A 13,460-nucleotide genomic window follows, 5' to 3' on the forward strand; every position below is an offset into this window, starting at 1 on the left:
CCCACTGCCTTGTTGGCTGCCACCAACATCCCTCTCATGGGTCAGCCCCGCTTCAGAGCTAGCAAGTGGCTGGACAGCACCTTGCTGCACATCAGGGAGGCCATGAGGACCCGTATCTGCAGTGGCAGTCCTCCTCCAGAGGACTTCCATGAAGCTCTGGTTTCTCTGCTCAATAGCTGCCCATTGCTCCTCCAGAGATGTCAGTCTATTCTGAACAATGACCATGTTTTCAACACTCCGCCGACTTAGCTCCTTGATGGCCGTAGCCATCCTTCCCTGTACCATAGCCATCCTTTCCGTGGTGATGCATTCATGCACCAATGACTCCACAAAGGCTCTGCTCATGTTAGAGTTGGACTCCCCCATCCTCTCCACACTCGCAGTGACCCTGGAGACAAAACCTGCCAGAGACTCCTGCATCTGTTCCTGGAGTTCCAGCACCGCTCTCCTTCTGGATGGACCCGGAGGCACAGGGTCCACATGCAGCTGAGCAGAGCAAGGCGAGTCATGGTATGTTGGCCTTCGTAGCAAGAGGGTTCGGGTACAGGAACAAAGATGTCTTGCTGCAGTTGTACAGGGCCTTGGTGAGACCGCACCTTGAGTATTGTGTGCAGTTTTGGTCACCTTACCTGAGGAAGGACGTTCTTGCCATGGAGGGAGTGCAGCGAAGATTCACCAGGCTGATACCTGGGATGGCAGGAATGACGTATGAGGAGAGATTGTGTCGATTGGGCTTATACTCACTGGAGTTTAGAAGATTGAGAGGGGATCTCATCGAAACCTATAAAATTCTGTCAGGTCTGGACAGACTAGATGCAGGAAGGATGTTTCGGATGGCCGGAGAGTCCAGAACCAGGGATCATAGTCTAAGGATAAGGGGTAAGCCATTTAGGACTGAAATGAGGAGGAATTTCTTCACCCAGAGCGTGGTGAACCTGTGGAATTCTCTGCCACAGAGGGCGGTGGAGGCCAGTTCATTAAATATATTCAAGAAAGAGTTGGATATATTTCTTGAGGCTAAAGGGATATGGGGAGAAGGCAGGGACAGGGTACTGAATTTGGATGATCAGCCATGATCTAATTGAATGGCGGAGCAGGCTCGAGGGACCGAATGGCCTACTCCTGCTCCTATCTTCTATGTTTCTATGTGGCCTCAGACGAGGACTCTCCGCTGCTGTCCCCATCTCCACCATCTGCTGATGCTCACTTGTGAGCTGTGATACACCAGGTGACACCACTACTCTATATCGCGAAGGTCCCGAGATGTGCGTATCTGCGCTGGTGCTGGGTGCTGACGTTGTGCCCTCAGAGGTTGCAGGTTCCTCTGAGGGCTCTTCACGATCGCCTTCTTCCTCCGGGACAGCGGGGAAGGGGGATGTCGATGGTCCTGTGATGGAGTAAAGGCATGAGCTGGACATCTGATATTAATGTAGCATGCACATGGAATTGTGCAAATCATCAATAGTCAATCTGTATGAGCATCAGAAGCCATTTCAGTCACTCATGCAATGTAAATGAGAGAAATGCAAAACTATTCTGTCATAAGCTTGCTCCTCTGCACCTGTCTGTCCGTCCCCCACTTCCACGCTAGCGCCAACGATCTCTAGGGCCGCCTCCTCAGCATTAGTGAGATGGGCTATTGAGGGTGGCCCTCCTCCAGTCCTGGCCCTTTCCCGCTTATTGTGGGCTCTCTTTTCCTGCAGGGAGACAAGTGGAGTTTGATTGAGAATAATGGAGTGAGTGTAGAAATTCCAGAGCATAGATGCTTAGAAGGAGACAAAGATGGAGTGAGGTGCAAATACCAAGGGCCCTCCCTGTGCGTTGTTAGTTGTTGTCATTGTATAACTTGATAGGGAGTATGAGGGCAGCATAGTCGAATAGTGAAGTGATTGTGTACATACAGAGAGAAGGATGGTTAAGGGTGCAAGGGATGTAAGGGTACAGTGGGATGTGTAGGAGTAGGTTGACAATGCAGAGTGCTGGTGATGAGAGAAGGGGGCAGAATGAGGTTCAAGGTGATGGTTTACTCACTTTTCCTGTTCGCACAAGGTCATTGAACCTTTTACGGCACTGCAGCCAAGTTCTGCAGCACACCGACCTGCTGCTCACTTCCCTTGCAATCTGTAGCCATACAGCCTTTGTTTGCTGGGGAGGCTTCTTCTTCCCAGAAGAGGGGAAGAGCACCTCCTTATTAGCTGTTATTCCCTCCACCAACACATTAAGGGACTCATTGCTGAATCTCGGGGAGGCCTTGGGCCTTGAGCTAGACATCGTTGAAGAAGGCAAGATTCCCAGACTTCCGCAGTATCAAGAACACAAGCAGATAAGGAACAAGGCTGCTTGGAGCCCTTAAATGCAGCTGGATAAGTGGCGTCAGCAGAGGCGAGTTTCAGTCTCAAAACACTAATTGGGCCAGGGGAACCCACACGCGCGGAATTGGCCAATTAGGGGAAAATCACAACTTTTTCCCACCTGACAGCGAAGGCGGATTTGGGACAATGTTGGGAGCGGTGAGAGCGGAGTTTCAGTGAGTATTTAAACTCACTTTCGCGGGCTTTTTAAAAAAAAAAAAAATTTTTATACAGAGGCTTACCAATCTCGGAGACCGGCAGCGGAGTTCCAGAGCCACGTCACGATTAAAAACGTGAGGCAGGCAGGAGGAAGCAGCTGATTGAGTGAGTATGGCCAGGTGCGTATTTATACTACTCTATAGCTCGGCCCCGTGGCATGCTCGTCCTGCACTATGTGGGAAATCAGGGACACTTCCTGTGTCCCTGACGACCATGTGTGCGGGAAGTGTATCCAGCTGCAGCTACTGGCAGACCGCATTGTGGCGCTGGAGCTGCGAATGGATACATACTGGAGCATTCGCGATGCTGAAGACGTCGTGGATATCACGTTTAATCAGTTGGTCACACTGCAGGTAAACGCTGCACAGGTAGGAAGGGTGAGCGTCAGGCAGAGTAGTAGGCACAGGCAGGTAGTGCAGGGGTCCCCTGTGGCCATCCCCCTCTCAAACAGATATACCGCTTTGGATATTGTTGGGGAGGATGGCTTATCGGGGGAAGGCAGCAGCAACCAACTTCCTGGCACCATGGGCGGTTCTGCTGCATGGGACAGAAAAAGAGCAGGAGAGCTATAGTGATAGGGGATTCTATTGTAAGGGGAATGGATAGGCGTTTATGCAGCCGCAAACGAGACTCCAGGATGGTATGTTGCCTCCCTGGTGCAAGGGTCAAGAATGTCTCGGAGCGGCTGCAGGGCATTCTGGAGGGGGAGGGTGAACAGCCAGTTGTCGTGGTGCATATAGGTACCAACAATATAGGTAAAAAAATGGGATGAGGTCCTAAAAGCTGAAAATAGGGAGTTAGGAGGTAAATTTAAAAAATAGGACCTCAAAAAGGTAGTAATCTCAGGATTGCTACCAGTGCCACGTGCTAGTCAGAGTAGAAATAGAAGGATATTTCAGGTGAATACGTGGCTAGAAGAATGGTGCAAGGGGGAGGGATTCAAATTCCTGGGACATTGGAACCGGTTCTGGGGGAGGTGGGACCAGTACAAACTGGATGGTTTGCACCTGGGCAGGACAGGGACCAATATCCTAGAGGGGGTGTTTGCTAGTGCTGTTGGTGAGGGTTTAAACTAAAATGGCAGGGGGTTGGGAACCTATGCAGGGAGACAGAGGAAAAGGAAGCAAGGGTAGAAGCAAAAGACAGGAAGGAGAAAAGCAAAAGTGGAAGTCAGAGAAATCAAGGGTGTAAATCAAACATGGCCGCAGTAAACAATAATTCTAAAAGGTCTAAAATTGTTAAAAAAACAAGCCTGAAGGCTTTGTGTCTTAATGAGAGGAGCATTCGGAATAAGGTGGATGAAGTAGCTGAGCAAATAAATGTAAACGGATATGATATAATTGGGATTACGGAGACATGGCTTCAGGGTGACCAAGGCTGGGAATTCAACATCCAAGGGTATTCAATATTCAGGAAGGACAGGCAAAAAGGAAAAGGCAGTGGGGTAGCATTGCTGGTTAAAGCGGAAATTAACACAATAAGGAAGGAAGGATATTAGCTCTGATGATGTGGGATCTGTATGGGTAGAGCTGAGAAATACCAAGGGGCAGAAATCGTTAGTGGGAGTTGTATACAGACCCCCAAACAGTAATGCTGAGGTTGGGGATGGCATTACACAGGAAATTAGAGACGTGTGCAATAAGGGCACAGCAGTTATCATGGGTGACTTTAATCTACATATAGATTGGTCTAACCAAATTAGTAACAATACTGTGGAAGAGGAATTCCTAGAGTGTATACGGGATGGTTTCCTGGACCAATATGTCGAGGAACCAATTAGAGATCAGGCCATCTTAGACTGGGTATTATGGAATGAGAAATGATTAATTAGCAATCTTGCTGTGCGAGGCCCCTTGGGGAGGAGCAATCATAATATGATCGAATTCTTCATTAAGATGGAGAGTGAAGTAGTTGAATCAGAGACTAGGGTCCTCAAATTAAATAAAGGAAACTACGATGGTCTGAGGAGCGAGTTGGGTAGGATTGATTGGGGAATGGCACTCAAAGAGTTGACAGTGGATAGGCAATGGCAAACATTCAAAGACCGAATGGATGAGCTACAGAATTTGTTCATCCCAGTTTGGCATAAAAATAAAACAAAAAAGGTGACTCAACCGTGCCTAACAAAGGAAATTAGGGATAGCATAAGATCCAAAGAGAGGACATATAAATTGGCCAGAAAAAGCAATAATCCTGAGGATTGGGAGCAGTTTAGGATTCAACAAAGGAGGACAAAGGGATTAATAAAGAAAGGGAAAATAGAATATGAGAGTAAACTTGCAGTGAACATAAAAACTGACTGTAAAAGCTTCTATAGATACATGAAGAGAAAAAGATTGGTGAAGTCAAGCGTAGGTCCCTTGCAGTCAGAATCAGGGTCATTTATAATGGGGAACAAAGACATGGCAGACCAATTAAATACATACTTTGGTTCTGTCTTCACAAAGGAGGACATAAATAATCTCCCAGAGGTGTCGGGGAACATAGGGTTTAATGAGAGGGAGGAACTGAATGAAATCAGTATTTGTAGGGAAATGGTGTTAGGGAAATTGATGGGATTGAAGATCGACAAATCCCCAGGGCCTGATAATCTACATCCTGGGACTAGGGACAGGGTCACTGGCAAGGCTTGTGAAGCTAAGCAGAGCCAGGCCTGGTTAGTACCTGGAGGGGTGACCATCAGGGAAGACCAGGTGCAGAAGGTCACGGAAGGAGCCCCGAGGAGGGGCGGTTAGTGAGAAGGTCACGGAAGGAGCCCCGGGAGGGGCGGCTGGTGAGCAGGCCCGGGTGTTGGGCTGAAGATTGTCGGACAGGAGGAATGGTGGAAATGGAATGGCGGCGCGCACAGACGCAGCGGCTTTGCTTCTCCCAGGACGGTGCGATTTACATTTAATGTTAATGTTATTTGTACTGGACTCATGGGAGCTTGCAAGATCACATTTCGTTGTACAATGACAATAAAGTTGAATTATTATTATTATTATTACTTAAGGAAGTGGCCCTAGAAATAGTAGATGCATTGCTGGTCATCTTCCAAAATTCTATAGACTCTGGAACAGTTCCCATGGATTGGAGGGTAGCTAATGTAACCCCAGTATTTAAAAAAGGTGGTAAAGAAAAAACAGGGAATTACAGACTGGTAAGCCTGACATCGGTAGGGGGGAAAAATGCTAGAGTCCATTATAAAAGATGTAATAGCAGAGCATTTGGAAAACAGTGACAGGATTGGGTAAAGTCAACATGGATTTACAAAAGGTAAATCATGCTTGACTAATCTGTTGGAATTTTGAGGATGTAACTGGTGGAATAGATAAGGGAGAACCAGTGGATGTGGTGTATTTGGACTTTCAGAAGGCTTTTGATAAGGTCGCGCATAAGAGACTAGCGTGCAAAGTTAAAGCACATGGGATTGGAGGTAAGGTACTGACTTGGATAGAAAACTGGTTGGCAGACAGAAAGCAAAGAGTTGGAATAAACGGGTCTTTTTCCGAGTGGAAGGCAGTGACTGGTGGGGTACCGCAGGGATCGGTGCTAGGACCCCAGTTATTCACAATATATATTAATGATCTAGACGAAGGAACTAGATGTAATATCTCCAAGTTTGCAGATGACACAAAGTTGGGTGGGCATGTATGCTGTGAGGAGAATGCAGAGAAACTCCAGTATGATTTGGACAGGTTGGGTGATTGGGCAGATGCATTATAATGTGGATAAATGCAAAATTATCCACTTTGGTGGCAAAAACAGGAAGGCAGATTATCTGAACGGCAATAGATTGGGAAAAGGGGAAGTGCAACGAGACCTGGGTGTCCTTGTGCACCAGTCGCTGAAGGTAAGCATGCAGGTGCAGCAGGCGGTTAAGGCGGCAAATGGTATGCTGGCCTTCATAGCGAGAGGATTCGAGTACAGGAACAAGGATGTCTTGCTGCAGTTGTACAGGGCCTTGTTGAGACCTCACCTTGAGTATTGTGTGCAGTTTTGTTCACCTTATCTGAGGAAGGATGTTCTTGCCATGGAGGGAGTGCAGCGAAGATTCACCAGACTGATACCTGGGATGGCAGGAATGATGTATGAAGAGAGATTGAGTCGGTTAGGCTTATATTCACTAGAGTTTAGAAGAATGAGAGGGGATCTCATTGAAACTTATAAAATTCTAACAGGACTAGACATACTAGATGCAGGAAGGCTGTTCCCGATGGCGGGGGAGTCCAGAACCAGGGGTCACAGTCTAAGGATAAGGGGTAAGCCATTTAGGACTGAGATGAGGAGGAATTTCTTCACCCAGAGAGTGGTGAACCTGTGGAATTCTCTACCACAGAAGACAGTTGAGGCCAATTCATTAAATATATTCAAGAAGGAGTTAGATATATTTCTTAAGGCTAAGGGGATCAAGGGATATGGGGAGAAAGCAGGGACAGGGTACTGAATTCGAGGGCTGAATGGCCTACTCCTGCTCCTATCTTCTGTGTTTCTGTGACACGCCGGCCACCTGACCTGCACCCAACCCGCCTCCAATGGGAAAATCACAGCCAAAGAGTCTGCAAAGGGATATAGATAGGTTAAGTGAGTGGGCAAAAATTTGGCAGATGCAGTATAATGTGGGAAAATGTGAGGTTATCCACTTTGGTAAGAAGAATAGAAAAGCAAAATATTATTTAAATGGAGACACTACATAATGCTGAGGTACAGAGGGAGCTGGGGGTCCTCGTACATGAAACACAAAAAGTTAGCATGCACGTACAGCAAGTAATTAGGAAGGCAAATGGAATGTTGGCCTTTATTGCAAGGGGGATGGAATATAAAAGTAGGGAAGTCTTGCTACAACTGTACAGGGCGTTGGTGAGACCACACCTGGAGTACTGCGTACAGTTTTAGGTTTCCTTATTTAAGGAAGGATATACAGGTAGACTATCCTTTATCCGAAAACCTCGGGACCAGCCGTGTTTCGGTTTTCGGAAAATTTCGGATTTCGAAAGGTATTTTATAAGACTGGGAAATTTGTTTGGGGGGGGGGGTCAGGGGTGGGCGGGGGGGGGGGTCGTGCGCCACTCTGGTCATGTCGTGCGCACGACTTACGCTGAACGAAAAAACCTTCGGTTTTTAGAGGGTTTCGGTTTTCGGAAGTTCGGATAAAAGGTAGTCTACCTGTACTTGCATTGGAGGCAGTTCAGAGAAGGTTCACTAGGTTGAGTACGGAGATGAAGGGGTTGTCTTATGAGGAAAGGTTGAGCAGGTTTGGCCTATATTCATTGGAGTTTAGAAGAATGGGAGGTGATCTTATTGAAACATAAGATTCTGAGGGGGCTTGACAGGGTAGATGCTGAGAGAATGTTTCCCCTTGTGGGGGAATCTAGAACCAGGGGGCATAGTTTCAAAATAAGGGGTCGCCCATTTAAGATGGAGATGAGGAGGAATTTCTTCTCTGAGGGTCGTGAATCTTCGGAATTCTCTACCCCAGAGAGCTGTGGAAGCTGGGTCATTGAATATATTCAAGGCTGAGATAGACAGATTTTTGAACTACAGGGGAGTCAAGGGTCAAGGGTTATGGGGAACAGGCAGAAAAGTGGAGTTGAGGCCAAGATCAGATCAGCCATGATCTTCCTGAATTGTGGAGCAGGCTCGAGGGGCCGAATGGCCTACTCCTGCTACTATTTCTTATGTTCTTGTTGCGCATTAGGAAATGTAAACAGAAAGTGAATCCTAAACTTACATTCGGAGCAGGAGGTTAGTTATATGAAGGAAAGGCACGATCATCCCAAAATGGAATTTGGGGTGCTCTGTAATAACTTGGCACCACTGCTGTTGGATATATTTTAACAAGAAGGTACAATTTTCATTTAAATTAATGAGTCAAAATTCTTTTCACATAAAAAATACAGAAGATAAATGCTCATTTTTTTTATACTGGCTCTTTAATGTGCTGCAAAGAAACAAACAATCTTCATCACAGCGATTTTTGCAAGATGAAATTCATTATGGAGAATGCACAGTGGATAAGCCAATCAGAACATACATGCAATAATCCAGTTGAGCTAACTGAGGCTCTGAACTAATACAACACTGTAGCCTAGAAATTAGTTAGCCCCCGAAAACGGGCGCGGGAATCGCAATATCCCACCCTCTGCAGCGCTAGCCTCACACATTGCTCAATGCACCACACCCCCATCACTCACCTATCAACAATCTCTACCAAACATGACTTACACCTCGCATTCATAGCTTAACCACACCCTCACACATATACACTGCTGCAAGCCTCACACCACATCTCAGGTTAAACAACTGTCAGCTATTCAACCATGACAGCCACATGACCCAAACGCATTACATCACACTCACTAACACTTCCCTTTCTCTTGCAGGAAAAGATAGCGCATAACCGGCGCCAACCGAACTTAACTGGCAGGAGACAGGCTCACCTGCATGACCTCACCCCCTTGGAGGAGACGGTGCTGCCCATTCTTGGCAGGGGCATGGCTGAGCCCATGGCCAGTGCCGAGGCTGAAAGAATACAAGATGCTGGTATCCTCATGTTATTCACCTTCTCACATCCCACTTCCCCCTCATCCCACAAGCTCTTCTGATTTACAAGCTGCACATGGTGTAAGCATGCACCTCCTGCTTTCCCCGCCCTCCCCCCCTCACCACAACCCTACCCTGGTACCTTTCTCATTTCAGATACCCAAGAAATCCAGCTTGCCCAGCCAGTGGTTGAAGAAGAGGGAGAGGAGTGAGAAGAAGAAGAAACACCATCGCTCGATTTCACACTCCCAGCCACCAGCTCAGACACTGATACTCCGTGTACTTTAGAGGATAGGTTAGATGCGGGATCTGCATGTGGTGAGACACCAGGCACGAGTGGGCTGCAGCCAGGGTAGGGGGAAATGGTAGCGCAGGTACCAGCTCACCAGAGGGCGAGGTCGCACACAAGTTCTGCTGCACAGTACTCAGATGAAGTGTTCGATGGGGGGTGTAATGAAATCTGCTTGTCTTGCCTGTATTCGTTTTGCACTCATGTATATTACCCTCCCCCATACGGTGTATAGTTTCACTTCCTCTTCCCTGACTTCTCTGACTCATTCCTGTCAGCCAGTCAGTGTGTTGAGATGTTAGCTCTGATCTTAGTGATTAAAAGCCAACTTGTTAAAGCCTATAACTTCTAGTTTTGTGGTTATTGAAGGCACATCAATTTTAATCACTAAAGAATACTAGGATGGATCAACTCCTAAAACCAGAGCATCTGGACTTGGATCCACATTCTGCTGAAGCATCAAATCAATTTGGACACTGGCTCAAATGCTTCGAACTCTTCGCGAGGGCGATAAACTGAGTCTACTGACTACTCGCGTTAATCATCGGATTTATTCGTTCATCCAGGACGCCACCTCTTACACGGAGGCCATCACTATCCTGAAGGCCCAATACCAGAGGCCAGTAAACGAAGTGTACGCCAGACATCCGCTGGCTACACGCAGGCAGCGACCTGAGGAATCAATGGACGATTTCTTACAGGGCCTAAAGGACTTGGTCCGGGACTGTAACTGCAAGGCCGTGATGGCCAACGTGTACTCTGACGAATTGGTCCGTGATTCCTTCATCACGGGCCTCAAATCGAATTATATCCGGCAGAGACTGCTGGAGAAGGAGGTCCTGGACTTTAAAAAGGCAGTGGCCACTGCGCGATCGCTGGACGTGGCCCAGAAAAACTCTGACTCTTATTCTTCCGGCCATGCGGCCCTCACCGCCTCGTGTGCGCCGAGCAGGCCGCCATCTTGGAATCAGCCATCTTCCCCATCCAGGTCTCAGACCAGCTCTACACCGCCGGAATCCCCACACAGAAGTTCACCCAGGAGTCCTACTACAGCGGCAATGTCTCGAGGCCCGAAATGCTACTTCTGCGGCCAGGCCAAGCACCCCAGACAACGATGCCCAGCGAAGGACGCTACATGCTTCAAATGTAAGAAAAAGGGGCATTTTAGCAAAGTCTGCAGGGGGAATCCGATTTCCAACTCCGTCACCGCCTCGTGCATGCCGTGCGGGCCGCCATCTTGGGATCCGCCATCTTTTCCCGACTCAACGGCCGCCCAGGGCCCAACAGTGGCTTCAATCACGGTGGATCAATCCAGGCCACACCCGTTGACAAAATCTATGATGGACATACAGGTAAACGGGAATTTAACGAAATGTTTAATTGACTGTGGGAGTACTGAGAGTTTTATCCACCCTAGCCTGGTACGGCGGCACTCATTAACGGTAACCCCTACACGGAGCAGAATTGCTATGGCTGCTAAGCCCCACACTTCGGACATTTTGGGCTACTGTGTGGTAACGCTGACTGTAAAAGGCACGGACTACAAGGATTTTAAACTCCTTGTGATGCCAGAACTCTGTGTTAATGTAATCTTGGGCCTGGACTTCCAGTGCCACCACGAAAGTGTCACGCTAGCATATGGCGGGTCCCAGCCGCCACTCACAGTCTGTGGCCTATCAACCTTAAAAATCAGCCCGCCCTCTTTATTCGCTAATCTCGCTCCGAACTGTAGGCCCATAGCGACCAAAAGTAGACGGTACAGTCTGGAAGACAGACACTTTATCAAGGCGGAAGTGGACAGACTCCTGCGGGAAGGCATTATTGAATGCAGTACCAGTCCGTGGCGTGCCCAAGTAGTCATAGTTAAAAATAGCGAAAAGAAACGGATGGTAATTGACTACAGCCAGACTGTTAATATTTATACCCAGCTGGACGCCTACTCTTTACCCCGCATATCAGAAATGGTCAACCAGATTGCGCAATACCGAGTCTTCTCGACTATCGACCTCAAATCCGCGTATCACCAGCTCCCCATTAGAACGGAGGACCGCCCATACACCGCCTTTGAGGCCAACGGACGCCTCTACCATTTTCTCAGAGTGCCCTTCGGGGTAACAAATGGGGTCTTGGTCTTCCAACGTGAGATGGACCGCATGGTTGATGAGAATAAACTACAAGCTACCTACCCCTATCTGGACAATGTCACTATCTGCGGGCACAACCAGCAAGACCACGATCTAAATCTTGCGAGATTTTTAAAAACTGCCCTAAAGCTGAATCTAACCTACAACGAAGACAAATGTGTCTTCAACACAACCCGTCTCTGTATCCTCGGCTGTGTGGTGGAAGATGGGGTAATTGGACTGGACCCTGACCGATTATGGACCCTGACCGATTACGCCCCCTAAAGGAACTGCCCCTGCCACACAATCCCAAAGCTTTAAAAAGGTGCCTGGGATTTTCTTCGTATTATGCCCAATGGGTGCCCAATTACTCTGATAAGGCCCGACCCCTCATTAAATCGACGTCCTTCCCACTATCAGCTGAAGCTCGGGAGGCTTTCACCAGTATCAAACAGGACATTGAAAGGGCTGCACTGTGTGCAGTGGACGAAAGCATTCCCTTTCAGGTCGAAAGCGATGCGTCAGACTTTGCCTTAGCTGCGACTCTCAATCAGGCTGGGAGACCTGTGGCCTTCTTCTCCCGAACCCTTCAGGGACCTGAAATCAGGCACTCTTCTGTCGAGAAGGAGGCACAGGCTATAGTGGAGGCAGTGCGGCACTGGAGACACTACCTAGCCGGCAAACGTTTCACCCTGCTCACCAACCAGTGGTCGGTGGCTTTCATGTTTAATAACAAGCAAAGGGGGAAAATCAAGAATGACAAAATACTCAGGTGGAGGATCGAACTATCCACGTTCGACTATGATATTATGTACAGGCCGGGAGCCCTTAATGAACCCCCAGACGCCCTATCGCGGGGAATGTGTGCCAGCATTCATACGGACAAATTACAGGGTCTCCACAACGACATCTGTCACCCAGGGGTCACCCGACTATACCATTTTATAAAGTCCCGCAATCTGCCCCACTCCATCGAGGTGGTCAGGGCAATGACCAGAGCCTGCCGCACCTGTGCGGAATGCAAGCCTCGTTTCTACAGGCCTGACCGTGCACACCTTATCAAAGCCACACGGCCATTCGAGCGCCTAAGTCTGGACTTCAAGGGACCCCTTCCCTCTGCCGACCGTAACGTATACTTCCTCAATATCATCGATGAATATTCCCGCTTCCCCTTCGCCATTCCCTGCCCAGACATGACCAGTGCCACGGTCATCAAGTGCCTCGGTAATCTATTCTGCATGTTTGGCATGCCGAACCACATACACAGCGATAGGGGGACGTCATTTATGAGTGACGAACTGCGCCAGTTCTTGCTCTCAAAGGGGATAGCCACTAGCAGAACCACTAGCTACAACTCCCGGGGTAATGGGCAAGTGGAAAGGGAGAATGCTACTGTTTGGAAGGCTGTCACGTTAGCCTTAAAGTCAAAAGGCCTTCCGACCTCCCGCTGGCAGGAAGTCCTCCCAGACGTGCTCCACTCCATAAGGTCTCTGTTATGTACAGCCACTAACGCTACCCCTCACGAAAAGATGTTTGTTTTCCCCTGGAAATCCACCTCGGGCATATCTCTACCCGCGTGGCTGACGTCTCCGGGGTCAGTACTATTGCGGAAGCACGTGAGAGGCCATAAAACGGACCCCCTTGTGGAAAAGGTACAGCTCCTCCATGCAAACCCTCAGTACGCCTATATCGAATACTCTGACGGGCGAGAGGACACTGTTTCCATAAAAGACCTCGCTCCCTCGGGGAGCGGAGAGAATGATGAGAGACTACCCGAGGAAGACCTACACCAAAAAGAGACAGGACGCCCAGAGGTATCAATACCCAACTTTAACCTGGAGGACACTGCAGATAACTTGGAAGACACTGCGGAGGCCCGGACAGCGGAGGAACCAGAACCCACTCCCCTAGAGGCACCCCAACCGGCTTCGCGCCGATCACTGAGAACCGCAAAAC

Source organism: Somniosus microcephalus, chromosome 1 (assembly GCF_052327205.1).
Source record: "Somniosus microcephalus isolate GS21.2 chromosome 1, FLI_Smic_1.0, whole genome shotgun sequence".
Classification (NCBI taxonomy): Eukaryota; Metazoa; Chordata; class Chondrichthyes; order Squaliformes; family Somniosidae; genus Somniosus; species Somniosus microcephalus.